The 11,915-nt window shown below is 42.2% G+C and overlaps 1 long non-coding RNA gene across 2 annotated transcripts; it reads left to right on the top strand.

The window, feature by feature from the left end:
* The first annotated feature begins 3,003 nt into the window (after positions 1-3,003).
* LOC118688886 (uncharacterized) lies at positions 3,004-7,769 on the top strand. Of its 2 annotated transcripts, XR_004980525.1 has the most exons (4): positions 3,004-3,362; positions 4,048-4,209; positions 5,923-6,095; positions 6,485-7,769. It is a non-coding gene; the product is annotated as an uncharacterized LOC118688886 (long non-coding RNA). The 2 variants fall into 2 exon arrangements; XR_004980524.1 differs by lacking the exon at positions 6,485-7,769 and having other exon boundaries at positions 5,923-6,470.
* The last annotated feature ends 4,146 nt before the right edge of the window (positions 7,770-11,915 follow it).

Here is an 11,915-nt window from a genome sequence, read left to right on the forward strand (position 1 = left end):
GGGGTTGCTATGGCAGCAAGCAGTGGAAATGAGAACAAGGACATTTTGATATGTCTACACTGTGGATTGCAAATTATGATACCCGAGTTAGTTTTAAACAGTCTTGCAAGGAGTGGTCTAGTTAAGGCAGCCTGAAACACCACGTGGCCTAATTTACCATGCTAAGCAGTTTGCTTTCCTCTGTGCTCAGGGTATATTCATGCCTGGGGTAGAGCAGAGGGGAAGGGATATTTGAGGAAATGCCTCTTTTAGGGCAATGGGATAAGGAACAGACTGTGACAAGGAGTAGTCTGGGGAGGGAGAAATAACATGAGAGAAAGTAAGCTACAAAGCAAGAGGGGCAGCAGTCCATGGAGTCAACTGAATGGAAGCAAATCCAACAGCAACAGAAGATGTGCGGGTTTGGGGAGCCAGGGTCCAAAGATCCAAAGTCTGTGGCAGTGAACTTTGCTCTCCTCCTTGAAGGTCAGCTTAGGGCTCCTGTTTCTCAGAACTTTCTTAGTCAGGAAGACACTGTCAAATCACTGAATGAAGTGTCCTCACAGTCTTCCAGTGGTTGATCCCCTCATCAGCGCCGTTTTAGTCGAGCTGCTGCTGGCGCTGCCGGCTGAAGTGGTGGAGTCCTGTATTACAGCTCCACAGGTGCCAACCCGCCCCAGCCTCCGCAGCAGCATGGAACAGCTTCTAAGTTGACTTTTAAAGAAAACGCTGAGAAATTATACTGAAAATGCATTACTGTAATGCTAATGTTACTAAGTCAAATACTTAAAAGTTAGGAAATGCCACAGCTAATGTTGTCTGTGCAACCTTAGGGAGGGCCCCGTGTACCATTACCATGCTTGGTAATTACATGACAGCACTGTTTCTTCAGTGAATCCCTGTATAAGGTGGTCAGGTCCTCTGCATATTTTATTAGAAATGTAGCCCAGAGCTGTTTTGCACTCTGTTGGATTATTTCTTTGGTACTGACCCAGGGAAGAGACTTGTCTGTGTCACTGTGCTCTACAAAATCTCATCTGAAAAGGAGTCAAGGCTTTTGATGGTGCTGTATTTCTCTGAAATCTCCTTTTCTGTTCCTTGGGATATCTATCTTCCTTAATATTTGTGAAAAATGCATATTTTGGGGAGGCTGAGGGGAGACCTCCTACATAACCTCATTAAGCCCAATGTCCCAATTGTTTCTACAATGCATCCCTCTCTTATTGACTGTTTGGGTCTTCTGTAAACTGTGCTGAGTCAATGGGCCCCAAAGGGGCTGGTAGGCAGATGGGATGCAGCCAGCCAGCATGTAACATTTAAAAAGGTGAAAAAGGGCAGGAGCCCACCTTTTCCCATAGCAGAAGTTGATAGAAGGAATGAATAATAGTGACATCTCCCATCAGCTCTCCATTAAAAGCAAAACACATAAAAGCTGGTGCCAGATTTGCCTGGAGACCTATGTCAAAAAAATGATAAAATTAATATAGAGACATTGATAGAACTTCTGTCTTTTGTTTCTTCCTTCCTTAAGCATTTATACCTAAAATACAGAGTGAGGGGAGAATCCCAGCACTCCCTCTGAAAGGCCAGCAGTCAGCTGCATTGTGAGTCCTTTCTCTACTTTCTTCCCATGCTTTTGAGTGGCACTGGCAGGTTAGTCATGCCCATTTAAAAGTTTATATAAAGCAGATGTTCACGGAGCTGATCAGGAATTATGGATTTGCTGTTGTAGCTGCAGCCCTGTATGAAATACAGAAAATGTATTTGGAACACAGAGAATATACTTACCTTGCACAATAAATTCAAACACCTCCCTTGGTGCTATTTGCTCAGGAGGGGACATCTGAGCCCCTGATGAGGGGACATTCAGTGTCCTGAAACCCAAAGCAGTTCCCTTCCTTCTGACAAGGGAATGTTCTGGCAGGGCAGGGGTGTGATGTCCAGGGGCTGAACATGCTGACAGCTCCCTCCCAGAGCAGGGTGTTATCTGCTGCCTTCCTTCTCAGAGGGAGAGGCCAATTGGCCCACACCTTTTAAGAAGCAGACTTTGCACAAGTGTCATAAATCTCTGCCTTGCCTGCTACACAGTGCTGCCACTGCACTGGGTATCACCAGGAACCATCCATTTGAACTGTACTTCATTTTGCAGCCCAGGGTAGAAGAAATATATTACTTTGCCACCTATTTGGGGGGATAATTTCTCCACCTCCTTGGTGCCTGAGACTTGTCTTACCCCAATACCTAGCACTGCCTTTTCACAACATCTCCGTCTGTACCCTGTCGGTGCTCGATTTGTCTGTATTTGTGCAGACATGCATGGCAAGGATGTGCTCCCAGAGCTTGTGCAGTTCCAGAATCATAACATTCCGGTGATCCATCAGGAAAATTTGACTGAAGGGCAGCATGGTCTTCCCTTAAGCAAGCCAAGGTAGCAGGCAAACCTGCACTCCCTTCCCCACCCCGCAGGACAGGTAGTCTTTGAAGACTGTGAGAAGGTGCAGGTGTTTATTTTGGCAAAAGCTGAAGTGATGTGTAAAAAAAGAGAGGGAAGGGATCTCCCAGCTTTTTGGAGATAGCCTCTGTATAATGCCATTTGAATCTTACTTTTTGTTTGGTGGTAAGTTTTAATAGTTATCCTTTGAGGATTTTCCCTGCGAGCTTATCTGAATACACCAACAGTCTTTTTTGTAATATTCGCATTTCCCCTTTGGTTCAGCCGAGCCCACTGACAGATCATTCAAATTCAATTGTTTTATGTCTAAGCCGAACAGCTAATTAAAGTAGGGATGATTAACCTGACTGGCAGTGTCGCTCTCTCTCCCTCGCTCTCTCGCTCCCTCCCTCCCTCCCTCCCTCCTGTTCCAATCAGTCTTTTTCTCACACTCTCCCTCTCTCTCTCTCTCTCTCTCTCTCTCTCTCTCTCTCTGTCTTTTGCTCTACTGTGTGTGTGTGTGTGTGTGTGTTTTTTTTTTCCTCTCTCCTAAACGTGGTCTGCTTGCTGATGGCAGAATGGCACTCGGAGATTTGTGCATTGTGTCTGGTTTCCTACGGGCAGGCTGACCCAGTGCCTCTAGGGACTTATCAATAGACCACTCAGAAGAGACAGAGACAGGAGAAAGGAGGAGGGGTGGGGGGGGAGAGAAAGAGAGAGGGAGAAAGAGAGAGAGAGAGAGAGAGAGGGAGAGAGAGAGAGAATCAATATCAAGAATAGAAGGAGCTCCGAAGCCATTTTTTTTTTTTAAAGAAGTATCAGGACTTGGGAAGAGGGTGACAAAGAAGGTTTTTCAAAGAGGCAGTGGAGGAGGTTCTAATAAATTTGGAAGGAAACAGTTCCCTGTCTTGGGAAAAAAGGAGAACTCCTGGCTGATTAGCATTCACACCAGGTATGAGATGTTCCCTACCCCTTATCACTGTCGCAACCGAGATGGAAAAAAGCGCTTTACTCCCCCCCGGTTTTTTTTTTTTGGTTGTTTGTTTTGGTTTTTTTTTCCCTTCTTTCCCCCCACCCCCTCAGCCGTCTCTGCTCTTTAAGTAGATGGAGCGAGCGTTTATTTTGGTACGGTGGTTGGTGGTGGCAGGGGGAGTGCGAGCTGTGGGCATTTGTGTGCTGGGAGCAGGGAGAATGGAAGCAGGGCAGCGGGGAGGGGGCGGGTGGGAGAAGAGCCGGGAGTGTGTTACTGTGTCTCCTCTTTGTGCACCCCTGGGGGGGGTTACCCAAGTTCATTTCCAGCAGGTGGATTTAGACAGGGAGTTACTTAACGCTTGACCGCCAGTTTTGAAAAAAAGGAAAAAAAGGGGAAAAAAAAAAAAAGACCTGCTTCCTATGTCTATTAAAGGAAGCTCCAATTTTTTCCCTCTCTCTTCTCTCTCTCTCTTTCCTCTCTTCCTAACCAGACAGCGGGAGGGTTTCTGGCTCCTCGCCAGCCCAAAAGCCTCTAAGTGTTTTGCACTTGTTTCAGGGAGCCCGGGGATTTTTTTCAGCATTTTCACTAGAGAACAAAGAGTTCTTTACAAAGGAAGGGGGAGAGCGAGCTTAACGCCTGAGATATGTTTTTCTATTTTTATTAGGGATTTTTTTCTCCCTCCTAAAAAGAATGAGAGAGAAGCAAAGCACAGAATGTGTGGCAGCAACAAAATAGATTGAAAGGAAATGCAGTTCCCTTACCTCCAAATTATAATTTGGAAATAATAAGAACAGGAATGGAAGGGGGACAAGAAGAAGTGAGTTTGGTATGTCGTTCTTTTCTCCCTTTTTTAAACTCTCTCTTTAAATTCCAATTGCTGTTTTGCCAACTTACCTAGCATCTTTTTTTTTTTTTTCCTTTTTTTTTTGGCATGAAAGTTACACTGCAAACAGTTTCTGATTACTTAAAAAATCAACCAACAAATTTTTACCGGGAGAAAAAAAAAGAGGAAAGTGGGGTGGTTTCAGTAAAAAAGAAGCAAATTAGCGGGAACAGAAATCTTTCACTTTCTGTCACTTAGAAAAAAAGTTGGTAATGGCTTGTTGAAGCTAGGATCCTAAAATACAGATGGGGCACTAACGTCTGTGTCCACGGACCCAGCTTTCCCCTGACCATCTGTCTAAAAGTCACCTCTCATTGGCAGCTCAAATGATTAGTAGGAGCTCAGGGAATTTTTTTTTGTTGTTTTGTTTTGGGTTTTTTTGTTGCTGTTTATTTGTTTGTTTCCTTGTTCCTCTTGTTAGGTGGACCTTCTTTTAAATGGCTCCATTTCACCTTCTGAGATTACTTCTTCAGTCGAGCCCCAGATTGAGGGTTTCAGGATAGACTTTCTTGCACTGTAGATTTTTTGTTCTTCTGAATGTGTTTCTTATAGATACACTCTTTGTCTATTTGTACGTGAAAAAGGCACATGTCATTTACAAGGGAATAGCGCATCACGTTTAAGGAGATGTTTGATTTGAATTTTGTTGCATACAGTGTATAGCACACAGGATCTTCTCTACAGCATCTCCTGTGCAGTGCTTAGAATGTTTGAGAATATATACTGTTGCAAATTCAGTAGCTTAAGGAGGTGCCTTCTTTAGCCAAATTCTGCCTTCCTTCCTATATTGATTTGTATTTTCCTGGCTTTGACAAATTGACAATCTAAGAGCAGCATCATATAGCAGAGGTACAGAAAACAAGAGAGGAAACTGCATGTTATATCCCCCCTAAAAATCCTCAGCACACAAAACACAAAACTAGAGAAAATAATTAGAGAGTTACGATGCTCTTTCTGGCTGCACTACTACTACAATACCTTGATTTTTATTTTCATGCTGCAGGCTTTCCTCAGAAGAGGTTGTCTGTTACAGCTTCGTAGGCATCACATATCTGTTGTAACACTGCTTTTAAGCAACACCTATGCATTGTGTAAGTGTACACAGGAAATTAGTCCATTTACATTTTCTCATGTGATGAGGGGGAGAAAAATCCATCCTTGGGCTCTGCTTGCACCGCTTTAGAAATCTCAGCACCCTACAGTGCCAAAACATCCTGCAGGATACAGCCTGTCCCGTGCAGAAACTAGGGAACAGGGAAACTGTCCATGACAAGTGAAACCACCAGTTAAACACAGTTTTGTTTTCATACCATTATCTAGACTGAGGGCTTGCATCCCCACAGCTCCATTAGCTGGGACTCTTCCCTCTCCAAAGCTGCGGTGGGCACAGCTCTCCCAGCAGAAGTTGGGGACTCATCACAGGCTGAAGTCCCCCGCTCTGAGTACAGGTTCCTTTGCTGCAGGTAACCCAGGTGTTCTGCCTTTCCATGGGCAGCAGCAATAGTGATGCCAAGCTAAAAGTACTTAGCGGGCTCCCCAGTTTAATGTGGAATATTTGGCCGAGAGGGATGGACTACGATAACAAATAGAAAAACTTTTGGCAAATTCCAAATGCCTTTATTTTACTTAAAATCCTTGCTTTCCTCATTCCTCCAGAGAGTTTTCCCAACTGCTGATGTTTTTCATGGTCTGAATATTTTGACTTTCCTCTCTGAATATGTGACTTTCCTCTCTTGCTCTCTCCAAAAAAGAAAAAAAAAAAAGAAATCACAGGAAAAGTAAGCAAAAGAGAGCAGAAATGGGACTTGGCCTTTGAAGTTTTCCATAGGGTAAGCAGTCTCGAGTTTTTCTGCGTGAATATTTTTTCTTCTCCCCCTATCCGACCTCTCCATCCCCTCTTTATTTTTTTTTTAATCTCACAATTTTTTTGGTGAGAATTTTGTATCTGCAACCCTGGAAATGGTAATATACGAGAGAGGTCAGAACAGAGCTGAAACCTAGATTTAGCCCCCCCAGTCTCTATAAGGCATCTTCCAGTGACTGTCACTGCATCCAGAAGTAGGGAGGATGATAGCTTTCTTTTGGGCACTTCATGGACCTAACCTGAGACTAACACATTCACAGTATAGGAGAAAAGAGAGAGAGGGGGAAAAATATTTAGAAAATGGGGAAAGAAAAGCTCTTTGAGCAGTAACACACTGGCTCTTTCTTCCTGCAGGCAATCCGCTCCAGCTCCTGGCGACGTGTCCTGCACTATCAGATATCATATGACTCTTTATTTGGACTCCCGTTAGCAGTATGGGCCTGTTAGGAGGCTGTTTGTTTTCTTTTCCTTTCATTTCCTTCTCCTTAGTTTCCCCCTATTTTATGTGTGCCCGTGTGAGCGTATCCCCTTTATAATCTCTCTTTTTGTGCTGAAGCTTTACAGAAAAGAAAAAAAAAACTTAATCATTTCCCAGGGCTGTTTTTAATCCTCTGCCAAAATTGAAGTTCATTGTCGAGTTGTAAAAATAAATAACACTTTTTGGCTTTATTTCTCTCTTTTGCTTCTTCCTGTGCCCTTTCTGGCATTTCTTGGTGTGTCCATATGTACCCGTACGTGTCTCCCTGTGTCTCCTGCCTGCATGGGTGAAGTTGGGATACACCTGTGTCAGTCTAAGGAGGAGTACAGAGCTGCCTGCTGCTGCTCCGTGCCGTTCCTTTCACTTTCATAAACTTCCCTCTGTTTGTTTATTTATTTCATCTGGGCACCTTCTCCACACCGAGTTTGAAAAGCTGTCAGGCAGCGATCCCTGTACTGGGGTTTTCTGTATTTAGGTGAGCAAATGGGGGAAGTTAGGCTGTGAGAAAATGAAACGTTGTGCTGGAGGAAGAGAGGATGAAGCGCGAGTTAGAAATTAGACATGCTTTGTGTACGCCGCCCATAAAAGTTTCCTGCATCAGAACTCTGGTGCCTAATAATAGGATGGGGGGAGCCAGACAGCAGCCAACAATTGAAGGTGTGTAGCAAAGTAGCCTTGTGGCAGCAGCATTTCTGATACCGAGTCACATTTAGTTAAGATGATATTTTTCCCTGTTTGTGCTGTCTTTAGTACTGTGTTATTTAGACAAACACTGCTGCACAACTTTTTTGTCTGAAAATGATAAGTCATGTCAACAGAAACACTGAATTGAAATCAAATTTACTAAATCGTTGCAAGGAAAAAGGTCTGTCTTTCCAAATGAGAGGTAATGTTTTGTTTTGATACTTTCCTATGCAATGTTTTAATTTCTCTTAATGAACTAAGGATTTCTGTTGAGAATTGTTAAGAATTGGTTTTTAAAGCTGGGGGGGAAGGAAAATCCTTAAAATATTCCAAAGTGAGAGGTTTTGAAGGAAGGAGATTTAAGTTTTATCAGAGGAATTTAAAGCGTTCGGGTTTTTGTTCGTTTGCTTCAGTTTTTTGCAATCTGAATTGTAATATACTTTGTCAAGCAAACCAGTAAATGAGCTTTTTTCACAATTTTGCTCCCTCTGTAATTATTGCTGTATTTTTATGGAACTTGGTGGTTTATTTGTCCGAATTTGGTAAGATCAGCAAAGCCGAAATCCTGTTTGCTCTGTAGAGACACAAAGGAGTTACTGATACTTTCTGTCAGAGGTAGGTGCTTTGGCCAGCCAGTCCTTCTACCAAGTTGTGCTGTTCAGCGGTGACTGTGTGCGGGCTGATCGCCACGCTCCGGGGAAAAGTATGGACAGATTTTGGGGTGTGATTTATATGCATTTTGGGCTGATATTCCTGTTAACACAGCTGAAGAACTGTAAGTTTTAGCCCTTCCTCTCCAGTGTATACTTAGGCCAGTGTACAAAAGCAATCTTTTAAGTGAGGCAAATACAGACCAGAGGGTTTTTTGTTAACAATCCAGAAACAACTGCATTTCAGCTGTACTGTAGGTGTGTAAATTGAAGTTGCCTGGCTAGTTGGTGATGTTTCTTACTTCTCATCTAAGACACCTTCCCACTGAAGTCAGTGCAGGTTTTCCTGAGAAAAGGTAATGAAAAACAGAGCTAGAAGATCAGGATTTAGGGTGGTCCCCTTGAATCAGTGTTGGAAACCAGAAACCTAGTGTGTGCTTGCACAGCACAGCATCCCTCTGGAGCCTGCAGGGTGCACTCACTTTAGTGGAGGGGCTAGAGCTGAGTTGAGATGACTCCTGCAGTCTGAAACTTTATTTGTATATGCCTCCAGTTCCTCCAGATAAATACCAGTGTCTGCTTTGCTTTTAACAGCACACCGTTTCTTTTTATTTAGTTTCTGCCAGTTGTCCCAATGAAGAATAAGAGACTCTTTGACAGCAACATTTTCAGGCTTCTTTCCTTTTCTCTCTTCCTTGACCAACTTAAAACCAGCTTCATTGTAACGTTTCATGCTTAGGCACATTCATCGTCCCGAGGAAGCAATTACAGACTTTGTTGGAAGAAATCTAGTTTTGAAGTAAATGTTATGAATGTTTAAGAATTGTGTGCTCTGTGTGCATGGTACATGATGTTCCCTGGTACTCTACGCGTGCTCCAGTACTCTGAGCAGTCCTTGCTGTGGGTATTGTATTTATTTGTCAGCTCATTCTGGTACCTGCCCATGAATTTAGTTGACTTGACAATCAGTAAACAGCTCCATGATAATGCTGAAGTTTGAGAGCAATGTAAGTGGGAACTAAAAGGCTTCTTTCAAGTTTTTGGCCATTTCAATGGATTGTTGCTCAGCATATTTATTTATAGGACAAAAAACCCCACGCTCTTCAGACTTCTTCAACATCATCTCTGCAGAGTGGATTCTTTCATTTCAAAGATGTTAAAAGCTTAAATAATTACAAAAGACATATTTAGCTACCTCACAAAATAAATATAGCAAAGAGGTGCAGAGAGCTGAAAGTGAAGTGCTGCAGCTAATGCCTGAAAGTGCTCTGGGCTGGGCAGAGGAGGACAGGCTCTCCGTTGCTGAAGTTTTGTTAGCATAACTTGGACTTGGTGGAATTGCACCAAAGTTGTGTTTTGACTTGGCTTAACTTCACTGCTTTCATCTGACTTTTTTTCTGAGCCAGCCCAATCCAGATCTGTTCAGCGCTCAGGAGGGTGATAGCCAAGGGACAAAACAGCTTGTCTAACACATGTCTCTTTAGTGCACCAGTGTGTGGCTTGTGAGGCCTCAGACTGGATCACCACTGTCAAGAGAAATGTGTTTTCCTACAGCGTAATAAGTTGTCCTGCTGCTTTCAGATGTCAGAGATCCCCAGTTCAGCACTTGGTGAAAAGGTCTGCTCTCAGAAGAGGTTTCCCTTCCATTTAACATTTCATTAGTGCATGCAAGTCATGTAAATGTGATGTGGCCAGTAGGAACAACAAATTCTGGCTTACTTTTTGCCAGGATATATGTATTTGCTCTATGTCTGTATTAATGTTATGGTGCGATGGTATTTCAACCTAAACACCAATTTCAGTGGCTTACCGCTAGAAAATGAGCTGAGTTGAAATGTCAAGTAGTTGTTCCAAGCTCAGAGGTGAAGCTTATACTGTTTTGGAAAGTATGAGGAAAGTCATGGTTACTTTTTTTCTCTTTTTTCTTTTTTAATGTGTTGGGCAGCCACACTAAGACAGGAGCATTTTCTGATTAACTAATTACTGAAACCCATTAATTTTTCCTTTCTCTTTCTATTTTTAATTTTTCTTACTTCGTCAATACAAAATGAAAATTATAAAGAGCTAATTTCCTTAAACTAATTAGACTCACAATTTTAATCTCACAAAACCCAGGAAATTCCAAGCGATGTTTTTTTGTAACTCTGCCATGTTGCACATGCCTCTCTCCTCTTTGAAACCCTTGTCTTGGCCTTCAAAAAATCCTGGGAAAACACTCAACACTTGCCTGAGCCAGCCTTCTTGGTCCAAACTCTCCTGAACTTCTGGCACTGCCAGGCATCCAGATCCAGATTTTGTGATTTGAGCTCATCATTTTTGAAAATAACAACATGGAATTTCCAGACATTTCTTTGTAAGAAATTAAGGGTATAAAATAAACAAAAAAAAAATTAATATTTAGAGTGAGTCTGTTTCCATTGAAGCCAGCCCAAGCAGAATCCACATCCTCTGGCTAAAATTTCTCATGGCACTTTCCAAAACTTGATTTTTGCTCAGATGGCCTTTTCAGTTTTGACCATCTGGAGAGCATTTAAGTTAGTTACATGGAATATTCTTTAGGCAGCCCTCTGAACAGGACTCCTAAAACTCTTTGACCTGTTAATCTCAACTACATATCCCATCAAGCCAGCGTGAGAAATAATTTTTGTTCCGTGCTCCCAGAGAAAAGGGTTTAGTAATAATTTATTTGGCTGGAGAATCAGGAAATACCAGTGAAAGCTCTTTGAAAGAAGATGCCAGAGTCTTCTTCAGTGAGATCAACTGTGATAGGTAGATAGATAGATAGATAGATATAGATAGATAGATAGATAGATAGATAGATAGATAGATAGATAGATAGATATAGATAATCTTTTTTTTTTTCTTGTTGAAATATATCCCCACAATTTTCAGAGGGCACAGAAAATTATCAGTGCCACAATAACCTTGTACAGCTTGAGAGTGCTAAGCAGGGCAGATCTGAGGCAGACATCCCTGCTAATGAGAGAAGCCACCAAGCTGGTTTCAGGCTTTAGTTTGTGCCATTGCCTGCACACTTCTGAAGCACCTGGGTGTACCCTACAAGGAACCTTCCTCTCTGTAATCATTTTTAACATCCTGATCCAATTCTTCAACTTCTACTTTCATTAAATTCTCTGCAAAAATGGACCCTCTCTAAGTAGACTCTACTTCTCATACAGTTAAAATTTCCATCCCTCATAAACAACAAAAATAACACCAACAACTACTACATCAAAAGAACATATATAGTAAAAAGTTAAGGGGAACATTGATTTTCAGCCTATTCATTTTGTTTTATGCTCATGTCAGACACCATAAGACTTTTCTGGTGCTTGCTTTGGAGAACCTTTGTGAAACTCTGTAGAACTGCACCAAGCAAAGTCAGTGAGAAGCAATCTTGTTTCTGATCAAAAGGAAGTAATCTGCCAACTAATGACGACAGAAACCTGCAGAGCTTAAGGTGCTCCTTTTTATCAGAGATATAGAGATTCAGATTGCTGCTAAAGATTACATAATGTCCTGGTTAAATTTCAGTGAAGGCAATTGTATTTGGCCTCCTTGCATTCCCTCTGAAGTGTCGGTTGTGCAGAGCAATGTTCAGTTCCAGACCTCAACCACACCATAGGGGTATGGAGCACAGTTAAGCAGCTGCCACCTCCCACTCTTGGGATGGCTGTATTAGCTCAGCTCAAAGTAATCACTTTGCAATTTGATCAATGACTGACTCAACAATGACAACAGTCAATACCTCTCATCCATACCTTCATTTGTCTAAAATGCTTGTTATAAAATTTGACAGCTTGGATCTCTTCCCCTCAATGGTCTGGTGATGTTTGTAAGAACTATCTCTATTTTGCAGATGAGGAAACTGAGGCACAGAAATGTTTAAGTGACTTTTCTAAATGCACACAGCAAATCAGTGACAGAGCCAGAAGAATAATTTGGGAATCCTGGTTCTCAGTCTCATGCTCTG

The sequence above is a fragment of the Molothrus ater genome, chromosome 2, assembly GCF_012460135.2.
Source record: "Molothrus ater isolate BHLD 08-10-18 breed brown headed cowbird chromosome 2, BPBGC_Mater_1.1, whole genome shotgun sequence".
In the NCBI taxonomy this organism is placed as follows: domain Eukaryota; kingdom Metazoa; phylum Chordata; class Aves; order Passeriformes; family Icteridae; genus Molothrus; species Molothrus ater.